At 38.4% G+C, this 19,616-nt stretch overlaps 1 protein-coding gene across 1 annotated transcript in view; it reads right to left on the minus strand.

Annotated features, from left to right (window-relative positions):
- The window catches only part of csmd2 (CUB and Sushi multiple domains 2), a 602,495-nt gene that overhangs the window by 555,034 nt on the left and 27,845 nt on the right, over positions 1–19,616 (minus strand). The gene's annotated exons all lie outside the window — the stretch shown is intronic.

Here is a 19,616-nt window from a genome sequence, read left to right on the forward strand (position 1 = left end):
TAAGCTGTGTGGTAATTTAACAACAGCAGAAGAATCAAATGGGATGATAGTAAGGTGGAGCTGGGTGTTGTTAGTCTTTATGTGAAAACTAACAAAGTACATCATTTTTCAAGTGCGCAGACATTAGAGTGTGATAGTGAGAACATCTTCACAATCTAGATTGATAAACACTCTTTAAAATTAACACAGCAAGAGTAGAGTATGTTTACATTGTTCTGAATCTGAAGGGCAAAATTTAATTATAAATGGAGAATCTGTTTACTTTATGCTTATTCAAAATTCTTTAATTTGAATGAAATGAGTTATTTTGTTTCTGCTGATGTCATCTGGTGTTAGTCAATTTGTAATCCAATACAATCAGGAAAGGGAATGTGACATCATATCACTAATCACATTCAGTCAAGTATTGATGAATTTTAAAAAAAGCAAAAGGTTGCTGGAACCGGTTAGCAACATTTCTGGGTGTAAATCTATCCAGAATATTAGCGCAAAATGCCTGATCATGGTAAAACTGAAAACCACAGATCCAAATTGTAGCTTTTCTTCATGCACTCGCTGATGTGGCTTAGCTGAAGATGATGTTAACTCTGAGGTCTGTCTTCTGCTGTACCAACATTGCATATACAAAATTCAATTAATCCAAAGGCTCATGCAGAAATGCAACCAGAAATTTATTTTTTAAAAACTCAAAATGAATCTCGTCATGCCGATCATTTAAAGGAGCTATTGCATTTTCAAGATCTGACCATGATTAAAAAAGCGTTAGCAAAATAACTTTGTTGTGTAGCTGTTAAAGGTAAACTGATTAGGTAGAATCAGCAACAGTCCTATTAAACCATTCATATTCAAGGATGATGTTATTACACTTTTTTATAATTTATGTTATATCATACTATTTTTATGGCGTTGAATGAGGCATTGTTAAATAGTGTGGATTATGTTTCACTGGTTTGTCAGCAATCAATATGACTTGTTAATGAACAGGGCTTACAGTCACTAGACAAAATTTTTTTAAAAATTTTTATTAGAAATTGAAATTTATACACCATTTAAACTGGTAAATAATATGCTTTATTTCTACATAAAAATAGTCACTTGTGATAAATCTATTTGCAGTGGTTATAAGTTGACATACTATTATATCAAAAGAGTATTTTTAACACAAAGAATTAAAGAAACATTTTGCAGTACTGTTAAAATTCATTGGCAGATTTTACATTTACAGATAAGCAAGCGAGTGACTAGAAAGTACTGCGTTCATTCATTGGATGCTTGCATCACTGACAGAGCCAGTACATACTGTCCATTCCTTGGTTTCCTTGAGGAGATATTTGCAAGCCCGATCTTCTTGAACCAGTCCATATAACATAAATGTACCCAGTGTCCTTTTAGAAATGAAGTTTGAGAATTTTGACTCAGTGAGGAATATTTTCCAAGATGATCTATTGAAAAATTACTTTTAGCAATTTATGTCCAGATTGCCAGTTGCTGAAACTCTTTGTAACATTATTTTTTCTCTTCATTGGACTTAATTTTCTCTCACATTATTAGTTTGCACTTCCCATTTCACTAGTGCAGTGAAGTGGTAACCGGCCAAACAATTATCTATATGATTAAACTGGAGATATTTCTGACTTTAATGCAAAAAATCATAAACCATTCAAATATAATTACATATGTCATCACCATTAAAAATATGACGTATAGACAAATGTTTACTTCATAACAGGGTTTCATTGAAAAACAAACTGGTCAGGTCAACCTGTGCATCCAACTTGCCGTTAAACCTCATAATGTTTGAATATTTTCATGTTGTATAATGTTAGAAAAAACAAGTGATAGAGTGTTATGGAATAGACCAAGCCCCCTTAAAATTTATGAAGAAAATAGCCAAGACCTTAACTTTTTCTTATTTTAAACTCAAGTGCCATGCTTGCATTTAAAATGTAATTCAATTAGTCAAATTACCAGCCTTGAAATTACCAACCTCAAATTACCACACTCAATTTGTACACTTTAGTTAAAATACAACAATAGAAAGAATTGGAATAACTTAACTCTGCTGAAAAACTTAACAGAATAATAGATTATTTAACAACTAAATGTTAACTGTTCCAATAGAGTAACATCCCATAAACACACCTTTGGCAAAGGCAAATGCAATAAAATAGATAATCTCACATGCAATTCTAGCAGCAGGAAGAGAATTTCCAATGTTTAGCTCTAACAGAGAGAGGAATAACAGCTTCCACATCCAGTTTAAAGATCTCAGTCATCAAACCTAAAAATCCAGTTTCTGTGGGAGCTTACCCCCACCCATTCAGGCTGCTTCTGTTGTTCCAATTTTAAAAAAAAGGCTTCACAAGCTGTTTATTTCATTGGCTTAAGCAGACCAATTATCACCTCTGTATCAAACTTTCTTCATTAAAAAAGGACACAACACATCTCTTAACACCATAGATTTGTCATAAGAGTTCTTATTTCACACCCTTGCTTTTGATTTAATTAACTAACATTAGCAAATGAAGGAAATTATGCCTTTGAGTGACTCATTCCTTTACTTAGTAAAGCCCTAGTGTGAAACCAAAGATACATGTCTTTTCCACACACAGGCGGATGTGCATATGGTATTCCATTTTAAATACAATGTGTTTGGTTTTAATCTCATTCCTGTATTCAGCGCTCTTAAGAAATTCCATTAAATATAGAAACACATTTGCGAGCAGGCTAGTGTTTCAATTCCCTCTTCAAACAACGGGCAGATATCAAATTACAATTATTTTAAACAACAGGATGGTCCTGTGTTTCTTTATGAACAGTTAAATATATGTTGGGGGTGGGGGTAGAAGTTTCTGGTCTTTCTTTTATGCTGTTGCAAGTGAAGAACTATAATCTGCTGAGTGTCTGCAATGTCTTCACTGCAGTTACCTGATTGTAGATAATAAGCTTTAAATCAAACTACTGAAGGATTTACAGATTTGGCATGTGACAGTACTGAAATCATGAATTTTTCAAAGCTCTCTCACTTTCTATAATTTATATGATTTATTTTAATTTGACAAAAATTGTATAAGTTAATTTAATGCAGCCTTTAATAGCTCATACATGAATCAAACTGAAGGAGCAGAAATGCTGCCCGAATCTTGAATAAATGATGCAGATGAAAGACCACTGAATAATTAACTTTTTATCATAGTCTATGCTTCAAAGCCAAAGTATTCATTCTGTTTTAGTTTCTACACAGAAGCTGAAAAGAATGTTTTTGTTTTGGTGAGGGATAGGAGTGAGTTATTTATGCGCACAACTGATCAAAGACAATTTAGGAGACTACTTTGTGATGCATACTGCCAGTATAATATGTCAGGGTAAACAACTATCTGGCTTCTGGACTTGGACATATTGAAGGATAACTCATTTATTCTATCTTGATTACTAATTCTGTCCATGACTAAAAGAACAACTATTGTCCTTTTACCAACAATGACAACACATTAAAAGGAAATTAATTATACTCTCAGGGTTGTTTAAGTTGCTAGATGGATCTAAGCCTTCCTTAAAGTAAGCTGAAAAGAAAATATCGGTATAAGCAGTTTTCAGACACCAAACAAAACTAAGGAAGGATGAGAGGAGAAAATCAATTAGATATGATCAGAGCAGTGCCAACAATGAAATCAAAAGCTAGACTTGAGGACATAGATGAGGACATTCCAGATGAAGGGCTTTTGCATGAAACATTGATTTTCCTGCTCCTCAGATGCTGCCTGACCTGTTGTGCTTTTCCAGCACCACTCTGATCCAAAAACTTGAGGACATAGATGAAGAGAGAGAGAAAAAGAGAGATGACCAAGCAAAGATACTTAGGCAGAAAGGGCCAGAGTGTTACACAAGAAGAGATGAAAGGTCTACCACCAGAGCTAGAGTGCAGGAAGGAGGAGTAATTAACAATTGTAGTTAGATGATGATCGGTCCATTCTGAAAAAGTTAAAGGAAGTGGTGAGATATCAAAAATCAAGTGTATTGAGAGATGTGCAAAGAAGAACCAATGTTCTGAATTTTTAGATTAGATTCCCTACAGTGTGGAAACAGGCCATTCAGCCCAACAAGTCCACACTGACCCTCCTACCCAGACCCATTTCCCTACATTTACCCCTGACTAATGCACCTAACTCTACAGGTAATTTAGCATAGCCAATTCACCTAACCTGCACATGTTTTGGAATGTGGGAGGAATCCAGAGCACCTGGAGGAAACCCACACAGACATGGGGAGAATGTGCAAACTCCACACAGACAGTCACCCAAGGCCGGAATCAAACCCGGGTCCCTGGCTCTGTGAGACAGCAGTGCTAACCACTGGAGCCACTGTGCTATTGCGTATTGGGGATGGAAGCCTTTAAATTTGACTTTGAAAAGGCAGGGAGAACAGGACTGAGAGGCTCCAGATTAAAGATATGTAGTTTTAGATGGGATACAATGCATAAAAATGGAGTTTGGAGGATTGTCAAAATAAATCGATGAAGGGTGGATTTAAGGTGCTAACCCAAGGCAAACACACAATAGCAGAAGAAACGATTCCAAGAGTTTTTCTTTGTTTAAAAAACATCACAGTCTCTTCTCATCTGATGGAGTTCAATGATTCTGTCACAGCAGAATAAAATGAAGTATGTTACTATATATACTGAGCTAATACCTGCTAGATAGGAAACGGGGAAGGAGATGTGCAGGAAATTCACTCATAAGATGAAGATCAAAAGAGCTTTTCACCATCACAGGTACAGGTCAGGCACTTTCAGATATCCAAAATATCTTGAGGTTTCCTCAGTCGGCTTTGAATGAATAATCTGAAGCCTCTTGTCACTTGCAATTTAGAACTGGCAGATCTCTAACCATTTCAGAAATCAAGCATTTCATACTGTCACTCTTTTTTTGAACAGGGGATGGATTTCTACAAAAACAGAACACAATACCATTCTCCCTCTTCCATTCCTTTCTCTCAGTCTGTCTTCTCATTCTTATGTTTTTTCTCTCACTTTGTTTTGGGAACAGCTGGCCATTTTGAAGTCCACGTAAAAGTCAATAAGTTTCATTCATTGTTTGATTCAGATTCCTCAAAACTAACTTTAGAGCCAGTCTCATAATTGGATCATTTTCACTTGTGGTGATTGACAGCAAGAATAATCAGAGATATAGAAACAGGAAATGGTATCTGACTTTCAACTGACAGTACAAGTGGCAAGTTTGTGATGAGAACAAATCAATTATTTTTCAAACAGAAAGTACGTCACAGCCTTGTAATACATTGTGAAATTGCAGAATGCCTCTGTTGACAGCACATTATTTGTGCTACATTTATCTACATGGCCTTTCAAGTCTGTCATTTGACGCTTTCAAGTTTCTTTAACTGTCCATATAATAATGCAGTTCTCCTGTCTCTAGGACACCAGTGTCTAGGTGAACAGCAACGAGGCACAAGTTGAAATTGGATTTTGTTTACATAAGCTCTGCGGAAGATAATACTTAGTATTTAGTGCCAAATGATTTTTGTTGTCAGGATTATGAACCTGACTGGATATAACAAACAAAATTCAAAAGATTACAGAGGAAGACCCAAAGAGAGTTGCAGGTAGAACTTTTGGGCACAGTTGCCTAGTTGATCCCAATTTTTGCAAATTGCATTCAATCTTGTCAAAGACTGTGATGGGATCCCCTGACTGATGGCTGTCTCGAAGGACTTCATATATGATTATTTCTCTAAGAGTTGGATACATAAGAGTTGCGGAACATGTAAGAACACTGCTGGGACCTGGAGCGGGTATGAGATTAACATAGCACATTGCCATACAGCAACATGTACAACTCCTAGACAGAGGACTGCTTAGCAGCAAGATAAGCTGCCTTGTTCTGTGACTGCACTAATTGACATGGTATGACATGGGAAGACAAGACAGGAATGTTGTGAGCAAGCAGGGAGCCTGCTGAGCATGCAAGCTCGTGTCCCTCAGCTACAACGTAGTCCTGTGTGCGAGCTGAGTGCTTGCCCCTGTGTGTAAAGTGGCCCTGCTGCAGCCTTTCAATGTCAGTTGCTGGTGTACATATAATGCAAGTGTGTACTTTGGAGTCATACAGTCAGTGAATAAGAGAAGTACCAAGATGGTCAAAAGTACCAATAGGCTGGCAGATGTTGGCTGAAAGTAGCAAATATGGAGGAGTAATGAGTTTGGCTGAGGCACATGTAATTTGCTCTGAGCTTCACTTTGATGGCAGGCAAAATGGAGGTGGCTTGCAGCAAGCTAAATCGACCAGGTATCAGCTCTGATTTCCTTGCTTCCCTGATATTAAGCCTGTTTGGTGAGATAGAACAACTGTGAGTCTGAATATTAATGAGGTGAGTTCTGATTTTAACAAGTATTAATCCCTGTCAATCATCATAGCCCACATCACTCAAACCTCTGTAAGAGTCTGAGCCAATCTGTACAAGGCCTTCACCGTTAGTTCTTAAAATTAATTCCTAAGATTATTTCTTTCTAGAGGATGAATTGTCATTTTATTTACTTTTTTCATTTTTAAATGCCTGCAAAGTATCTTACTGTTTTTATATTTATTTGAATTTAGGTTTAAAATACTAGTTTTAGACCCACTGTTTCCTCCGTCAAACTAAATATGAAATTCAATCATGTTCAAAGTTTGTGAGAAGATTGGTAGCTCGGGTGCTCGTTGCTGTGGTTCTGTTCGCTGGAATGCCGGAGGAAACAACACAGAAGCGCTTCACAGGAGGCTCCCATGCATGGAGGATGTCACCTAGACAGGGGACGAAACGGCTGCAACATAAATTCTCAGCTCGGCGAACAGAACCACAACATTCAATCATGTTACCCAGGGACTCTTTCACTGTGAAGTGTATGATATAAACCCTCATTGTACATTACCAGGTCTACCAAAGATTATACTCTTGTTAGTTCTCAAACACACTGCTTTCTGAAACATGCCTATTAGTATTCCTTGCACATAAAATGATTTAATATCACAAGCCTCTTCAGAGGCCCCAGAAATGGACCTTATCAATATAACCTCACAATAGTAAGGAATTGGCCTATGAGTGTGATCAGGTCTGTGGATCAGTTCTGCTTCCAGTGTAATGTTTCTGAAACTAGCACAAAACTTTGTGGCAACTCAACTTGTATTGGATGGAACTGGTTGTCAACATTCCTTAATTTTTTCTAATACATTTGCAGATATTCAACAAATTGTCCTGCAAAAAACAACCAAATGAATCCTCTGGGCTTTGTTTGTTTTCAACAAAACTTTCAAAAAAATTAACATTTGCTAAAGAACAGCAAACAATGTAACTGAAATGCATGTTAATGAATCATTCTCCATTAAGTTGTATTATCTTTCAAAAGTATTACTAGAAACAAATTGACTAGATCAAAACAAAAGGGGACAGAGTATATATTTGAGATGCATACATGAATAACAACAGTATAAACAGAAGCCCATTTGTGGCCGCTTCCCAGAGGTATTTAAAATTAACATTACCATTCAATATCGGTCGAGTTGTAATGTTTAACTTTGGAAATGAGCCAATGTGAAAGCAAGCAATTAACTGTAACCTTTCTGTTTGTTTAAAACACAATGTATGTTTGTTTATCGACAGTGATTATACGGTAACCTATAAGAATAGTACTGCATTACAGCAGTAATTACTCCTTCAGCTTCCAGTTATGATTATATTGTCAGAGAATTGAGTGAATGCAGGTTTCATACATCTAAAGATTGTAAGAGACCTGAATAAACTGAGGTACTAATAGGCACCAGTTTGAGGTTTTATGCGTTGGATAACAAGCTAAGGTTGAAAATGGAAAATATCTTGCTTTTTTTTGTTTGGTGGATATTGTCTAGCGAAACCAACATTTGTTGCCTATCCCTAATCGCCCAGAGGGCAGTTCAGAATGGACTATGTTGCTATGGGTCTGGAATTATATGAAGGCCAGATCAGGTTCGGACAGGAGATTTCCTTCTCTGAAGGATTTTAATCAATCAATCAATCAGGTGGTTTTTATGACAGGTAGAAAGTGAGGACTGCAGATGCTGGAGATCAGGGTTGAAAAGTGTAAACGCTGGATTGTTTTTATGACAATTGACATTGATCACCATTAGGCTAGCTTTTTAATTCCAGGTTTTTATTGAATTCACCGTTTGCCATGGTGAGATTTGAACCCATGCCACCACAGCCTGGAAATCTGGAGTGACAAAACCACAAGCCCACTGAGTTGGAGTTGCGATATGTGTAAATTGAGACAAGGAAGTATTGTGCCACATCCATTGGTAGTGTAACCAGCATGAGAGTACTGAATAATACTGAGCCCAAAAGTGGAAAATATTTTCTATTCCATTGAAGTGACATCTCTCACCTGCTGAAGAACCCTTACCTAGATCAAAAACACACCACATCTCTTGAACAGTGCATGATCACCTTTGCAAATGATACTTTGAGTAGACATTAGCCTGCTGTACTGTGTTACAGTTTCCATTATTGTCTCAGCTGATGCTGTTTGGTCGAGACTTTAGATTAAAAGAGCTCCTCTGAAATTATATTTATTAGTTTCTAATCTGGAGGAGAACCCAGAGAGAATTTGAATACAACATAGTAATTGTGTCTGCAGGCTTCATAACAATGAATTTCGAATGCTAATTTGACATTTATTGAAACTCAGTCCCCAATGCCATTTACATTAAGTGGCTTGAAAGAGCTATGGGTTGTTCTCAAAACTTTGAAAGATCTGCTTTAACAACTTGCAAAAGAGAATGTGATTGTATATCAGGGGAATTTTCCTGCATGGTATCACATTTGCAAAGCTGACTAATTATTTCACAACATTCAATTTTTGACTTGTTTCTGCTCTCTCTTATTTCCTCATTTTGTTTTAACGTTGCCTTAAAACAAAATCAACGTATCTGTCCGCTTCGTGAATGAGACAGACAGAAGTCAGCCAAGCCTCGATGAAGAATCATGTTCAAGTCACGGAAGCAGTTTTTAGGATTTGGAGGTCTATTTTTGATGGGACTTATCCCTGACTGCAAAACATAAATTAATTAACAATTTTGCTTTTCAGCATTACCCACACTGTGCAAGGTTGGGATCTTCAATTGACCAAACATTGTTTCCTGACCTAAAAGACAAAATCTTGTACAGACTGACATTTAGCTAAACACCTACATGGATGCATAGAAGTACCTATCATTAATGAAGGTGATTTATTCTGCCTTACCTGAGCTAGCGTTTTGAAAGATCGTTTTTGTTTTTGGTGTCATATGGTTACATTTTGTCCTTAACCTTGTCTGTCCCCAATCCTTAAGTATCAGTCCAAATAATTTTGGACATTACTTACTGAATTAGCTTTCTCCACATTTTCAGATCACAACTTGTTTTAGGGAAAGGTTTCCTCTTATCTTCTGTCTTGACATTTTGTCAATGGTTTGAATCTGTGACCAGTTGCCTGAGAGATGTTTTTTCTCCATCTAATCCATCAAATTGTCTCACTTTGGAAACCTCTGTAGTCGACTCTGAAACTTCTCTTTTCAAATGGTAATAAGCTGAAGTTTGCAACCTGTCCAGATAACTGAGGTCCATTATCCCCGCTAACACCTTGATAAACCTTCTTCATATCCTTTCCATAGCATTTACACTTTCCCTGAAATGTATTGTTTAAAATTGTTCAAAATACTTCAGCAAACCATATGCAATGATTTATAAAGACGTCTTGGATGCAAGATGGCACTGGATATGGTTGATTCGTTGTGAGCTCCTGCATGCAGATCTAATTTTCCTATTTCCTACCATCATTTTACACTCTTGAAACTTAATAGCATACTTTTAATAATTACTAATAACTATGTTTTATCTAAACTCACAGGTTTGAAGCTCCTCTGATAACATTCGCCTGTACCTGTGTCTTTTTGTTTGCTGCTGTTTACCTATTATTTACTTATCCATGCTACTTAACTCTGTGATCTGCCTGTATTGCTCACAAGACAAAGCTTTCACTGTGCCTTGGTACATGTGACAATAAATTCAATTCAATTCAATTGCTAAAATTATCCCCCTGCTTTTATAAGTTGTTAAAAATTATCTATATTACTTATCAAATTGCCCTACCTCCTTGAAGATTGTGTATGTGAATTCCATGATCTCTACACATTGAAAATTTTAGAAATCATCCCAGTTATAATATATTGTGTTTCTATGCTAGTCTTCTGAAAATTCTTCATTTCAGGCTTGGCTGCATTGATTTAAATAAATCTGTTATAAAAAGTTAATTACTGTCACAACGACTGTGAAACTTTTGGATTGTTGTAAACATTTACCTGGAATTATTAGCTCATGCTGGTACAGCTATCTGTCTGTTGTTTGTTCACACAGCTTTTGGGGTGGATTCCCAATGGGGCCTTTGGTTCATGAGATGCCCAACACTGATCATGTAAGTGCTTGACTGTTATTAAATGGCAAAAACAGGGTAAAAACAATGACTGCAGACGCTGGAAAGCATCTGTTACCCTCAGAGAGGTGACATGGGCTTTCCACCAGCTGGCCCATATGTTAGCTGCCACCATGATACATTTTTTTGAAAGTCCTGATGTTAACCCTGGTACCTTGAACATTGAGACTGGATTCTTAATGAGAACAAGTATCAAAGTTTATTCATAGATTAACTAAATACATTTCAACTCTATCACAGGCATTGGTCTTGTTTGGGCTCAAGCTGGTTGACTGACTTTCCTGATAGATTACTAAGTGCAGTCACAACTATTCAAGATGGAGCTGAGGGCTTTATACAAGAACATTATCTGGTGAACTAATGTCCTCACTTAATGTCATAAATGTACATGCTTGGCTGATCATAGATACATGCAATAGCACAACATTTCCTGCCCCCACCCCCCCATCAGCTTTTCTTTCAACAAATAGCACAGTGGTTCAGTGGTTAGCACTGCTGCCTCACAGCAACAGGGTCCCAGGCTCGTTTCCAGCCTCAGGCGATTGACTGTGTGGAGTTTGCACGTTCTCCCCGTGTCTGTGTGGGTTTCCTCCGGGTACTCCGGTTTCCTCCCACAGTCCAAAGATGTGCAGGTCAGGTGAATTGGCCATGCTAAATTGCCCATAGTGTAAGGTGCATTAGTCAGAGGGAAGTGGCTCTGGGTGGATTACTCTCCAGAGGGTCGCTGTGGACTGGTTGGGCCGAAGGGCCTGTTTCCACACTGTAGGGGATCTAATCTAAAAAATAGGACTTCTTGCTCACAAGAATCACGCACACAATAAGGAGTGAAAAATAATAGAGATGCACTCACACACATCTTTACACCTCGAGGTAATAGTTTGGCAAATGGACAATGTAACTGGATTGCGTTCACCATCATGGATTACCAACGGGCTATCATATGCAATTCAAACATGTCTTCTATTCCAGCTTTGTGCATAAACCTTGATCATAACACATTTTCTCAGCAATAATTCCAAATGTTGGTGTTATTGTTTTTCACTCATAAGTTATGACCTGGATGAAGCTAAGGTGATTGCTCATTAATCGTATTCCTGCATCATTCTCTTGCTTCATTCCGATAAGGAATCACATACGTCTGGTAAGGTCAGAAACATATCAAATGGAAGGAAAGCACAGACTTGTATACTGGATGTAAGAGTTGCAGGTAAAGTTGTATGTCTTGGAATGGCTTGCGAATCTACTGAAAACGATTTATGACATGATCTGGTGTGCAACACCAACACACTGATGACAGCAGTAAGTGTGTCAATGACTTTGGTATTGGATCTATCCTTGATTTAGCTGAACAATGAAACTTTAGTTGAGTAACCTTTCACTAATATGTGTCGCCTTTGCCTTGGTCTTGAAGTAGTGTGGATCAATCTTTGACATTGATTCAGGAAGAATTTTGTGAGGCTTATCTTTTTCTGGAATTATGCTGCGAGGACTATTAAGGTTGACACATTTGCATGATTGTATCAATCAATTTATCTCCTTGTTGATGTGAAGCCAATAGACAAACCTGCATGGTGGTTTTCTGTTTTTCTCTACATCTGTGTGACTAATATGGAGATGGGTCAACATCCCATGATGCAAGATTAGATTACTTACGGTGTGGAAACAGACCCTTCGGCCCAACAGGTCCACACCGACCCACCGAAGCGCAACCCACCCATACATTTACCCCTTTTACCTAATACTACGGGCAATTTAGCATGGCCAATTCACCTGACCTGCACATCTTTGGACTGTGGGAGGAAACCGGAGCACCCGGAGGAAACCCACGCAGACACGGGGAGAATGTGCAAACTCCACATAGTCAGTCGCCTGAGTCGGGAATTGAACCCGGGTCTCTGGCGCTGTGAGGCAGCAGTGCTAACCACTGTGCCACCGTACCGCCCCTGATCTGAGGAACAACACTTGTTTATACTTGTAAATAATATTTCCCAATAGGTTTGGCCCATCTCTATATAGCCGAAAAGAACATACTTACTGAGGAATCTGTTTCATGTTTTCAAGCCATTTGTTTATGATGATTCCTTTTTCCTTCTTATAGCCGGTCCACACCAGAGGCAGGATGTTGAATTTGTTCCACTTGGTTATGACCAAAGTAGATTAGATCATAAACATTTGTCTGTGATCCTTAGTGTCACAGCAGACATTAATGCTGCTTCATGGAACATCAGGACGTGAAGACCCATGCACACTGGTACACTAAAACAGCCATTTTGACATTATAGAAAATTTTTGGGGCTCATTCAAAAGAACAAAATTAAGCTTTGAAGCTAACACATTCCTAGATTAGTTTGAGCCAAGCAGCTGCTAACATAATCACATCATAGTCTCATGTAGCAATCATTCATTGACCTGATCAGTTGCACTATAGACATTGATGTGCATACAATTTAATGCCTTGTTCATCACTTTTCATGCTTTGATCAATCTGCTTACTGTAATTTTCAACATGTTTATAATTTTGTTGCATTTTTCTGCCTTCTGATCTCCTTTTTTCTCCTTCCTTGATATTTTCTGTATACCCACCACCCACCCCACCCCACCCCAAACTATTCCATTAATTATTTGCATTGTTTCTGAGATATATAATTTATATATTATGGCATGTTATTTTGGTGGTAAAGTGGACTATAGGTCATGTTTAGCTTATTATCTCAGGCTATCTTTTGGGACAGAGTAACTGGAATCTGGATTATTGGATTGCCTAGTGTTTTTCTGAACTTCTCTTACAAGTTGCTTCAAAGACTACAGTCAGTGAAAAGAAAACTATGATGTGACAGAACGTTTTTAAATCCGAGAGTAATCTTTTGCACTTCATCTCATACTCCTGTTGTTTATACTCTCATGTGTCTCCTGGCCTTTGCATTCCAAATTGGCATGTCCAAAGTTCAACTACACCAACAGCAATGACAATAATCAATAACATTTTCAAAATGTCAGCACACACTTGTATCCAATGAACAAATCTCAAAGTGATTTCTCAGTCGGCAATGTAAGTGATTTATAGCAACTGGATCAATTGACATTAGTGATCACTTTGGGCTTAAGTTTAGTCACTGTGTGCACATAGATATACAGCACAGAAAAAGATCCTTGTTCCCATCACATCTGTGATGGTCAAAAACAACCAGCACATTATTCTAATCCCATTTTCCAGCATTTGGTTCATAGCTTTGTATATCTTAGTATCGCAAATGTACAACTGAATACTTCTTAAATTATATGAGGGTTTCTGCTTCTCACTCTCTTACACGTAGCGACTTCCAGATTCACCACTACCTGAGTGAAAATGATTCTCATCACATCTCCACTAAACCTTCTGCTCTTTACTTTAAATCTGTGCTCCGAGCCATTGATCCCTCCAACAAGGGGAAAAGGTCCTTCTTGTCGCCTCTATCTGTGCCCCTCATAATTTTAGACATCTCACTCATATCCCGTCTCAATCTTCTCTGCTCTCAGGACAACATGTTACATGTGAATCTTGAAACTCAGCGATCTTAAGTAGTGTTAAATGGCTGTTTAAGCTTGTATCAAAGCTATGTTTAAAATAAACATTTATAGGAAAGAAAACATGACCTAAGTTGGTAGGAAGGGAATTGAGAAACAACTCACATTTACACAACACCTTTAAAGTGGTAAAGCTTCTCAAGATGCTTCAAAGGAATTTAAAGAAAACAAATTGGTAATCAAGTCACATAAGGAGATTTTTTTTTTCAGTAAAATTTTAAAATAGAAGAGCTTAGATTTTATGGAGGGACCTACAGAGTTTAAGACCTTGAAGGCTGAAGGCAGTGCTGTCAATTGTGAAACCATTAACGCTGAGGTTAGTCAGGTGGAGGTTACTGATGAAAACTTGGTGGGACCACACAAGGATTCAAAATTACAAAGAATTCTTAAGTCACATGTTGTTAAACTGAGAGTCAATGTAGACCAAAGAACACAAAGGTGATAGCTAAACAGAACTTGGTGCAAATTTGTACATATGCAATAAAGTTTTGGAGGCCTCAAGTTTAAGGAATGTAAGATGCGCAAGATGAACCAGAACTGTGTTGGAACAAAGTTGAGGGGTAACAAGGGGAATGGATGAATGATTAAGCAGTTGATGAACTGAGGCAGGAATGGAAGCAGTTATTTTATGGAGGTGGATAATACCATGTTAAAAATCATAAAAAAATTTTTGTCAAAAGCTCAGCTTGGACTCAATTATAGCAGCAAGTTTGTGAACAATCTGGTTGAGCCTCAGTTGCAATGGGAAATGCAATTTGTAGTGGAGACTGCAAATTTCATTGGGCCTAAGGCAAAGAAGGAGGAATCGAAGTCAAAAATCCTAATGATTAACTGTTTCCTTTTATACCTATCACAGAATCACAGCGAATTATAGTCATGCAGAAGGAGGTCATTCAGTTCATTACATTGATGCTAACTCTTCAAAGGAACATCCCACTTAATGCCTTCCTCATATCTTCTCCACAGAATAACCATCTAACTCCCCTCTGAACTCTCTAGTTAAACCCACCTTCAAGACATTCCTGGGCAGTGCATTCCAAACTCCATATTCACTGCTTGAAAATGATTCCTCATACCACTATTGTCTCCTTTTATAATTGTTTGAAATCTATGCTCTCTCATTCTCAATCCTTTTGTGAGTCAAAGTTACTCCCATGTGACCGTCATCAGACTTCTCATGATTTTGAATACTTCCAACAAATTTCCTCTCAATCTTTTCTTCTTCAAGATCCTAGCCTCACCAATCCATCTCTATCACTGAAACTCCCCATCTCTGCAACTATTCTTGGGAATGATTTCTGCACTCTCAACAACATCTTCAGGGCTGGATGCTATACTCCAGCTGAGGCTGAACTAATGTCTTACATCAGCTCAATAAAACTTTTTTGCTCTTTTACTTTATATCTCTATTGATCAAACCTAGGATATTGTGCGCTTAATTAACTGCTCCCTCAGCCTGTCATGCCACCTTTAACGGTTTACCTATGAATATATTCAAGTCTCTCTGCTCCAAAACTGCCTTTAGAGCTGTATCTTTTATTCTATACTATTTACCCATGTTCTTCCCATTAGGATGGATCACCACACACTACTCCAAACTGGATTTCATCTCTGACCGATCCACCTACTCCATCAAATTGTCTGCATCCTTGTGAAGTTCTGCATTATCTTCCTCATAGTTTACAATGTTTCCATATTTCATATAATATTGCCAAGTATCATATCATTTTTGAAATTGTGCTTCTTACAGCATGGATAGATTATGAGTATGTAGTGATTGAAATGAGGTTAGCCAGTTGAACCTCATAGAATGGGTTCCCTGATTGAGACTGTTAATTCTGGTCCAATCAGGGGGCCCTGGCTGACATAAAAAGGAGTGTCAGAGATACAAGCATTTTCGTGCTTGACTCCATATGAGGCAATACTATAGTCGAGGACTGCTCATGCGTAAGTAAAGGGTGACTTGATGACAGGATATTGTTCTCTTCAAGTAATTTCAAGTATACGTCAGGACAACCAAAGGTCCCACTGCTGTCTCCTGGGAAACTCCACTGCAAACCTTGTCCCAGCTGAAAAGTATCCAGTGACCATTACTCTCCAATTCTTGTCATTCTGCCAATTTTGTATCCATGTTGCTACTATCCTTTTTATGGGGAAAGTGAGGACTGCAGATGCTGAAGATCAGAGCTGAAAATGTGTTGCTGGAAAAGCGCAGCAGATCAGGCAGCATCCAAAGAGCAGGAGAATCGATGTTTCGGGCATGAGGCCCCACTCCGTGTTTTACTAACCTTTTCCTATGCATATGTCGAAAGAGGACATTGGAATTTACTTTTATATCAGGTGCCAGTCTCTTTTCATGCTCCTCTTTTGCTTCTCTTATTTGTTTTGTTTGTGACCTTCTTAACGTTTTATATTCAGTCTGGTTCTTAGTTGTAGTTCAGACCTGATATCTGCCATGAACACACATTTTCCCTCTCTATCATATTTTTTACCTCTTTGGTTATCCAGGGAGTTCTGGACTTGCTTGCCCAATCTTTCCCTTTTGAGGGAATACTGTTAGTTCCCAAACCATCTTCTCTTTGAAGAAAACCTCCTTTGTTCAGCTGTTGTCATTCCTGTCAATCCTTGACTCCAGTTTATAGGACCCAGAACCATTTTTTTCTCTCTACAGAAGTTGACTTTACCCCAAATATCATTCTTCCTCTGGACTGTTCATTATTCTTTCCCATAGTCACCCTTAATCTTTGGACACAGCAATGACCATTCTCCATACGTTCTCCCACTGACACGTCAACATAGCCCATCTCATCTTTCTTGTTGGACAGAAAACATGCTGCTATGCAAAATTATATGAAAAAATCAACTAGTGACAAGCAATTTAGAACAGAATAATAATACTAGCTATTCTGTGACATGAAAGATCAATCTGATTTTAACAAAATGTATTTCACCTGAATTTGGAGTTGGACTGATTAACATAGGTGAAAGTGAGGACTGCAGATGCTGGAGATTAGAGTTAAGCATGTGGTATTGGAAAAGCACAGCATCTCAGGAACTGGAGAATCGACGTTTTGGACAAAAGCACTTCATCAGAATGAGACTGTGAGCCAAGAGGGTGTTGAGATAAATGAGAGCAGGGCAGGGCTGGTGAGGGGGGAAGATAGCTGAGAGTGCAATAGGTGGATGGAGGTGGGGGTAATGGTGATAGGTTGGAGAGGAGGGTGGAGCTGATAGGTGGGAAGGAAGATGGACAGGTAGGACAGGTCATAAGGGCGGTGCCAAATTGGAAGATTGGAACTAGAATAAGGTGGGGGAATGGGAAATGAGGAAACTGGTGAAATCCACATTTATGCCTTGGGGTTAGAGAGTTCCGAGGTGGAAGATAAGGTCTTCTTCCTCGAGGTACAGAGAAACATAGGTACAGATTGTTCTGTTATAACGTGAGGTCTGTCAACGCGAATTTGCTGTCACGCGAATGACGAACTGGGCACACTGTTTCCACAGCATGAACTTCTGAAATGTATGTTGGCTATAACGTGATTACAACAATAACACTTTAAGCAGTGTTTCTAAAGCACGATTTTTCTATATCACGGGGTTGTACAAGAACGCAAGATCGTGTTGTAGAAGAACTGATGGTATAATTGCACCTCTGCCAGCAGCATATCTTAAAGTGCAGGAGATAAGGTCAAATCCTCAGTCAAAGTGTAGGTGTGTTTTGAAAGGGTGTTGCGTCATCGGTGTATATTGATTGGTTGTTAATGGCAGGATGTACAGATGTGATCATTTTTTCACATGATGTGGGCAAATGCCTTTGTCTGCAAAGGCTGCACCAGCAGTGTATCCAAATTAGTGTATATAATTAGGTCAAAGTCTGTCTGGATAGACTGTGTTTACCATTTTAGTTTCCAAAATCAATCCTTTTGTTGCTAATATCAATGCAAAAAGTAATTTCAGGTGAGTCAATATTGATAACAATGGAGGAGACCTTTTCGGCAAGCTTCCACTTGTCATCTTTGATATCGAAGAGAGGTAGCAAAATATTCTTCAGTTCCTTATTTCACCATGCCAGTAAATGTCAATGTCCAACAGTGACTTGAATACTTTCAAATCTTATACAAAGCCTTCTATTACAAATCAATATTATTTTGAAGAACTGCTGAAGCTTGAAACTTCTGGAGGAAAAAAAAATGCAATGCTAAATATCTTGGCCTCTTTCACGCTCAATCATTCTTGCCTCTCTACATTGGTCAGTCTTTGTGGCTCACTGAACCTTGATACCATTGACAAATAGGAATCAGTCCAATGTTCATAATTTGTCAATATACTTTGTTCAATTTTATGATGGGGAGAACAAATTGTATAGGTTGGACCAATTCCTATGTGTGAAGATTATCAATGGCAGAAACTATTTCAAGCACATGGTGAAGGCTTGCTTCAAAATAAGGTTGATGTTGTATAATATGATGTTCCCGCCTCAGGCGACTCTCTGTGTGGAGTTTCCACATTCTCCCCGTGACTGTGTGGGTTTCCTCCGGGTGCTCCGGTTTCCTCCCACAATCCAAAAATGTGCAGGTTAGGTGGATTGGCCACGCTAAATTGCCCATAGTGTTAGGTGAAGGGGTAAATGTAGGGGAATGGGTCTGGGTGGGTTGCGCTTTGGCGGGTTGGTGTGGACTTGTTGGGCCGAAGGGCCTGTTTCCACAATGTAATCTAATCTAAAAAAATAATGTGCTATATAACTTTGGCCACTTTGAACCTGCCAAGAATGGGCCATATAAAGGATTATATGTGAAGGAATAGGGACTGAAAATCTACAGGATTCTTAATATGCAGGAAAAAAAAACCACAGTTGGAAGGCTGCAAACAGATCAGGACTTAATTAAATAGGGACAAAAACAGAAACTGCTGGAAAACCTCAGCAGGTCTGGCAGCATCTGTGGAGAGAAATCAGAGTTAACGTTTTGGGTCGAATAACCCTTCTTCAGAACAAATAAGCAAGGTCCCAGCTCTTCGAGCTTCTGGGAGTTTGTTTGTTGTCTATGTACACTTGGGTCTTACCTTAGTTAGACACAGTGAAAATCTTACATTTATTTATTATTTAGTCATTCATTCAATCACAGAATGAGGGCACCACTGGCTTGGCCCAGCATTTATTGCCCATTCCTAATTGGACAGAGGGCAGTTAAGAGTCAAACACACACTGTGGGTCTGGAGTCACATGTAGGCCAGACCAGGTAAGGAGTCAGTTTATCACATTTCACATCTGAAATTGTTCACATCCTGTATCACAGTGTCACTTACTGAGAAAAATCAGTCTTATTTCCATTTGAATGAACCACCTGCCTCCTTCCTTGCCCTCAGCAGCCAATTTCAAACATTGACCATACAGTTACTGAAATGTTGCTTTTATCTTCACAATGTCCTGTTGCTGTAGACAATGAATGAGCCTTAGTTAAAGTAAATAGGGGTGTGAAGCTGTCACCTTAAGCAAGTGGCATCACAAATTCTAAAATCATTTGCAGCATTTATGGGACAGATCTTGAATACTGGACTG

The sequence above is a fragment of the Chiloscyllium punctatum genome, chromosome 27, assembly GCF_047496795.1.
Source record: "Chiloscyllium punctatum isolate Juve2018m chromosome 27, sChiPun1.3, whole genome shotgun sequence".
In the NCBI taxonomy this organism is placed as follows: domain Eukaryota; kingdom Metazoa; phylum Chordata; class Chondrichthyes; order Orectolobiformes; family Hemiscylliidae; genus Chiloscyllium; species Chiloscyllium punctatum.